This window comes from Sphaeramia orbicularis, chromosome 17 (genome assembly GCF_902148855.1).
Source record: "Sphaeramia orbicularis chromosome 17, fSphaOr1.1, whole genome shotgun sequence".
Classification (NCBI taxonomy): Eukaryota; Metazoa; Chordata; class Actinopteri; order Kurtiformes; family Apogonidae; genus Sphaeramia; species Sphaeramia orbicularis.
This window is the reverse complement of record NC_043973.1, coordinates 38,588,017-38,594,861: the sequence shown is the minus strand read 5'-3', so window position 1 is coordinate 38,594,861 and position 6,845 is coordinate 38,588,017.

Genomic DNA, 6,845 nt, shown 5'->3' with positions numbered 1-6,845 from the left:
TATGTTGCACACTAACGGACAGACAAACAGAACAAAACAAACAAACAAACAAACAAACAAACAAACAAACAAACAAACAAACAAAAACAAACAAACCCTGGCAAAAACATAACCTCCTTGGCGGAGGTAAATACAGTAAATAAATAAATAAATAAACTAGAAGCACTCGGAGAGCGCAGACTTCCGCCAAGGCTGATCAGTGGCCCCCCCCGTGGGCCCCCCCACGCCAAGGAGGTTATGTTTTTGCCAGGGTTTGTTTGTTTGTTTGTCTGTCTGTCTGTCTGTCTGTTTGTCTGTCCGTTAGTGTGCAACATAACTCAAAAAGTTATGGACAGATTTTGATGAAATTTTGTGGTCTGCGCCCCCCCCGTGGGCCCCCCCACCCCGATCACCACCAAAATTTAATCATTTCTTCCTTATCCCATTTCCAACCAACCCTGAAAATTTCATCAAAATCTGTCCATAACTTTTTGAGTTATGTTGCACACTAATGGACAGACAAACAGACAGACAAACAAAGAAACAAACAAACCCTGGCAAAAACATAACCTCCTTGGCGGAGGTAATAAGTCATCATAGCATTGTGCATTGTTCCCAACAGGCTCGTCTACAGGCTATTTAAAAACTTAACAGCAGATCGGACAAATGATTTGAAATATCGGTTTGATTTGGCTCTGCAGGTGGAAGTGTACCTTCTCTTCGATGGAAGAAGCTGAAACTCAGCATGAAGAGGATGGAGAGGGTTTGCCAAAATGGCCTCCGTCTTCTGAGTGGCTCTGGCTTGATACAAATGATCAAGGTCATTCAAGCCAGTACCATTTGTTTTTTTGGGCTGATTTTGACAACATTCCTGAGCTGGTTTTTGTTTAAAACACTGGGGTTACCAAACCAGCAAATCAAAGAAAAGACATGACAAACTGTGAGTCTGAAACTGAAGCACTGTGGTTCTGTTTAACTGTCAAATGTTCACTGTGGTCAGTTTCAGATGCTGCAGCTCTTTCATGATTCATAGTTTGAGTTCTTGTTCTTTCAGTATTAATTTGCAGCCTTGTAAATACAAGCTGGACTGACTGTACATATCCTGGTGCATGATTTACTTTTCTTTTTAAAGTTGGAAAAGATTAAGTTTTCTGTTTGTGGACAAATTAATTTGTTTTATCAGCAGTGAAGTCCTTTTGTCTCTACTGTCAACAAAAGTGTCCTGCTGTCTCCTATGTCCTTTTGACGGCGAAATTTGTCGTTAGTATACATTATATTAACTCTTAATTAACCCTGAGCATTGTAAAGAGAAGTTGATAACATTATTTATGTTTTTTTTTTTTTTTTTTTGTTGTTGTTGCTGTGTTTTGGGTTTTTTTCCTTCTCTTTTTTGGGGGTTTAATAGGTTTGTAGGTTTGTTGTATAATTTGTTTTTTTTTTGTATTGTGTCTGTGTGGTTCCTTATGTCTAAGTACATGTTTATGTAAATGTATAATTTTAAATAAATAAATAAATAAATATGCTGCAGCTCTTTCATAATTCATAGTTTGAGTTCTTGTTTGTTCAGTATTAATTGTCAGTCTTGTAAATCCAAGCTGGACTGACTGTACATATCCTGACCAAGGAAAATAAAATTCTCACTTTGTGCAGTATCCCAGCCAGCATGTCCATGTGGACCCCAGAAGGGTTACATTTGGGCTCCATATTAGGGTCCCATGTGGGTTTGTCCGCAGTTTCCATGGTGACCCCACATGTTTGCCCATATCAGAATCAGAAAGTTGAATATCTCTTATTATTTATTCTTCACACTATTTATCCCATGATATTTATCTTTCACATCATTTGCACAACTTCTCATGTTATTTGCACTACTTAAATTCTATGTTTTACAAATATCTTAGTTTGCAATACTTTTTATTTTTCTATGTAAATAACTGTGTCTTTTACTGATATTTGTTGTCTGTCTGTAAATTCTTGCACTGAACCTGAGAGCTTTACCTCAGTATCGTTGTACTTGGTACAATGACAATAAAGAGATTCTGATTTTGATTCTGATTCCGATATGGGCAAACACATGTGGGGTCACCATGGAAACTGCGGACAAACCCACATGGGACCCTTATATGCAGCCCAATTGTAACCCTTCTGGGGCCCACATGGACATGCTGGCTGGGAATCTACACATGGGTTTTCTGCCTCCACATAAAAATATACATTATATAGACTAAATGCCGTCTAAAATTAACATTTATTAGAGCAAATTATTACATGATGAAAACAAACAATTTTAGCAAAAAAAAAAAAAAAAAAAGTCTCCATTTTGAATGTCTGGGGTCACCAGAAATTTGTGAAGTTAAAATGGGGTCATGAGCCATAAAAGATAAAAGGTTGGGAACCATTGCTTTACTCTGTCACCTCTGTACATAATGAATCTGGAATACGTTTAGAAAAATCAGCCCAATTCATAAAAAAGCACCTCTTTTATTGCTCCTCATAGAGTGACACACTACATGTCCTATCCCGCCTTTTCAACAGTATCACCCTCCTGCAGCCCAACAGTAATGCATCACTTTCTTAGAAAGACGCCCTTATCGCTGTCCCACCCAAGAGCTCTGCAGGGTACAAGCCTGTAGGTAGTACATCTACTCTGTGAGGACCTCAGCAGTATCCACTGTGCACTATGTGAGACACAGTGGTTTAAATCCAAAGCGGTGCTACATGCAGGCGTTCCCCTTTGGCTCACACATTACTTCAGTCTTGGCAAAACAGTCTAACAATGTTTTTATAAAGTTATAATTACACCATTATCAAATATTTCCAGTAAAATGCAAGCAAGGAAGAAGGAAGTAACAGCTATTTATAGTAACAATACTGAACAGGAGCACAGACACAATGATGTCTGGTATTTTTATTTGCTATGAGGAACTAAAAAACAGCGTACACATTTTATAAAAGTTCCCTAGGCCTCTAAAACTGCAACGCATTTAAATATATCCTATATCTTGTACCCTTGTGCAGTTTAGAAAATGTTGAAATTAAAAGTGGCTACCACTGACACGTTGTTGAAACCAGAACTGATGATGCAATTCTCCCCCTAGATGAAGGCATCCAAGGAGCAGCGAGGAGTTGAACATCTTTTTTTGCACGTGTGCTGCAGATGCACGATATGCTATCTGCCTCAGGACAGGACAAAGCATGTACGCAGGGTTTGGCTCAAATAGACTCTGACATCCATGGTTATGTAAGAACTTGTTCATGCTGATGTTAAACGTAGGTAAGCAGTCTACATTTAGACGATTATTTGTCAGTTTAATACAGTCAAGTACCATCTGATGGTAAATCCTTGCTCTACTCACAGTCTTTATTCCTGACTCCAGAATGTAGCAGGGTTTATTCCATACAAATGAACTCTATTGGAAGTAAATGCATCTTAAAGTTAAGAAACAGGACAAAACAAAACAGTATTCATAATCACATTATGTTTCTTAATTAGGTTTAATTTATTCCACAGATTTTTAATTTATGTCTTTGTACTGAAGATGATAATGTACAGCTGAGGTTCTCAAGTATTTTTACCTCAAGACCCAAAGGAGAAATTTGGTGTCTGTCTAGGTAGGACATATTTTTATATTTATATCTGGAACTTATATTAAGGACATTTGTGAATTATCTTATTATGATAAATTCCGATAGTTGCTGCTTAACCCATAAAGACCCAGTGTTACTTTTATGTCAGTTCCCAAATGAAATTTTCTCTATATCCAAACTGTCTTAAGTGATTTCTCACCATTTATTTCTAATATTATCCTCTTTTTTGTATTTTATTAATATAAATCAGGTATTTTCCTATATTAACTCATGATCATGTAGATGTTCATAAAAGCTCAGATTAAAGTTGAGGGTTATTATATCAAAAGCAGAGAAAACTGCAGAAAAAGTGACATTTTCAGGCGAATCTATCGTTAACTGAACATAAACCTAGTGTCTCCATCCACTGTCTTTGATCCAACTCCATGGGTTTTACTGGTGAATCAATGTTGTAGAAGATGACTGTTTCCACGGTAACTACGGAGCCTCTGAACGTTCAAATGGATCATATCTGATGACCATGAAAAGATGAAAAACTGCATTTTACACCAATTATTTACATGTATCGATAAGATTAGTGGATCAACAGGTATTAAACAGTTTCTATCAGTAAATGGTTTGGGTCTTTATGGGTTAATTTACATTATGAATGAGTCAGAGAGTGGATGCCAGTTGAAGCTAGACAACTTAACAACACATTAATAACTTTCAAAAAATCTGAATGAAATGCTAAAATACACAAATAACATGACTTTTTACTTTCCAGGTGCAAAAACAATGTCTTTGCACTGGGACATTTTTGTTAATAGTTTCCATTTTGTTCTGTTTTGAGGGTTTTTTTTTTTTTTTTTTTTTTTTGCTGTTTCTTCACCTTAAGCAACTTTCCTCACTTCCTCTGCATTTCTAAGAGCTTTGATGAAGTAAAATATGTGAACTCCTGTGTATTTTCACCATCCTGCATGTGTTCAAGAGTGAAGGAATCATAGAAGTCACTGACCAGATTGTGGTAATGAAAATAAACTGACATAGCATAACATATTTACAGTCGCAGAAAAAATTATTAGATCATCATGTCATCAAAAACAATGGTTATGCGTGGTTATATTAAAACGGAGATGAAAAGATGTTAAAGAAGCAATCCACTGATGAGTTCTATACAGAGGATTTCAGCATAAATGTCAATGTAATGATATAAACAACTTTATTGGCTAACAAAGATGGATACTTTGGGATAATTGAGATGCTTAGTATTCATTTGACCTTTATGTGTTTAATACAGAGGATGATTTAGACATAATCGGTCAACGTTTGCACAATTAAATGCATAACAATACAACAGTTTACATGACTTACAGTCGCGGAAAAAATTATTAGACCATCAAAAGTCATCAAAAACAATGGTTATGCAATCACATACTAACTCCTGTGTATATCATGTAACTAAAACAGACAGAAAAGAAAACATGGAATGCCTAAAAGCACTGTTTTTGTCAGTACAATGCCAAAGTTATTGACGGAAGAACTGAAGTGATTTTGGTTTTTATCAAGAAAAACATGGAAAATGACCAGATATCAGCTCTGAAATTAAACAATTATGAGCTATTTTTGTTGCTCTCACTATATTTGTCCAAACAAATGTACCTTTAGTTGTACCAGGCATTAAAATGAACAAGAAACTGAAGAAAACAAGGGCGGTCTAATAATTTTTCAGTGACTGCATGTGTTTTAGAACTGGGATTTCAGAATATTTCAATAAGTGACCTATAAAGGGTTAAAGTAGAGGCTGACTCTTCTGGATCTTAATTTTTGTAAACAGGGTTTGTACAGGTGCTTAAAATCCTTGAAAATGCTTGAATTTCAATGTTGTTTTCAAGGTCTGAAAAGTGCATGAACGTTAGTTTGACCCTTTATAGTTTACTCATAGAAATGCTCTGAAATTCTAAATTTCAACCTTAGTGTGTTATTGGAGGACATACCTTTCTTACATTTGTGAAATTTTTTCATTATTATGTAGACGATCAAGGTCAATGAAGTTACCATATTTGGTTCCTTACCCGATAATTGCAAAAAAACAAAACATCAACCCCAAAGCAAAACAAAAAAACAAAAATCAAAGAAGCGAATATTAAAAATACAAGAAAAACACATGTAATGGGAAAGGAACATGTATTTTAGAACATTAGACCAACAGTTGCAGAAAAAATGATTAGACCATCAAAAATCATCAAAAACAATGGTTATGTAATCCAGTACTTACTCCTGTGTGTATTATGTGACTAAAACAGACAGAAAAGAAAACATGGAATGTCTAAAAGCACTGTTTTTATCAGTACAATGCCATAGATATTGATGTAAGAACTGAAGTGATTTTGGTTATTATCAAGAAAACATGGAAAATGAATAGATATCAACTCTGAAATTAAACTATTATGAGCTATTTTTGTTGTTCTCATTATATTTGTCCAAACAAATGTACCTTTAGTTGTACCAGGCATTAAAATGAACAAGAAATTAAAGAAAACAAGGGTGGTCTAATAACTTTTTCCGTGACTGTATGTGTTTTAAAACTGGGATTTCAGAACATACCTTTATTACTTTAGTGAATTTTTTCAATTTTTTTCATTATTATGCAGAAAATCAAGGTCAATGAAGTTACCATATTTGGTTCCTTACCCGTAAATGGAAAAAAACCCAAAACATCAACCCCAAAACACAAAAAAAAACAAAAATCAAAGAAGCGAATATTAAAAATACAAGAAAAACACATGTAATGGGAAAGGAACATGTATTTTAGAACATTAGACCAACAGTTGCAGAAAAAATGTTTAGACCATCAAAAATCATCAAAAACAATGGTTATGTAATCCAGTACTTACTCCTGTGTATTATGTGACTAAAACAGACAGAAAAGAAAACATGGAATGTCTAAAAGCACTGTTTTTATCAGTACAATGCCATAGATATTGATGTAAGAACTGAGGTGGTTTTTTTTTATCAAGAAAACATGGAAAATGGATAGATATCAGCTCTGAAATTAAACTCTGAGCTATTTTTGTTGTTCTCATTATATTTATCCAAACAAATGTACCTTTAGTTGTACCAGGCATTAAAATGAACAAGAAATTGAAGAAAACAAGGGTGGTCTAATAATTTTTTCCGCGACTGTATGTGTCTTAGAACAGGTTGGGGAAGTTTGGTAAAGACAGACACACAGAATAAGAACCTGTTGTGGGTCAATAGTGACAACATGAGGATGGAATAAAGAACAACACCAGCAA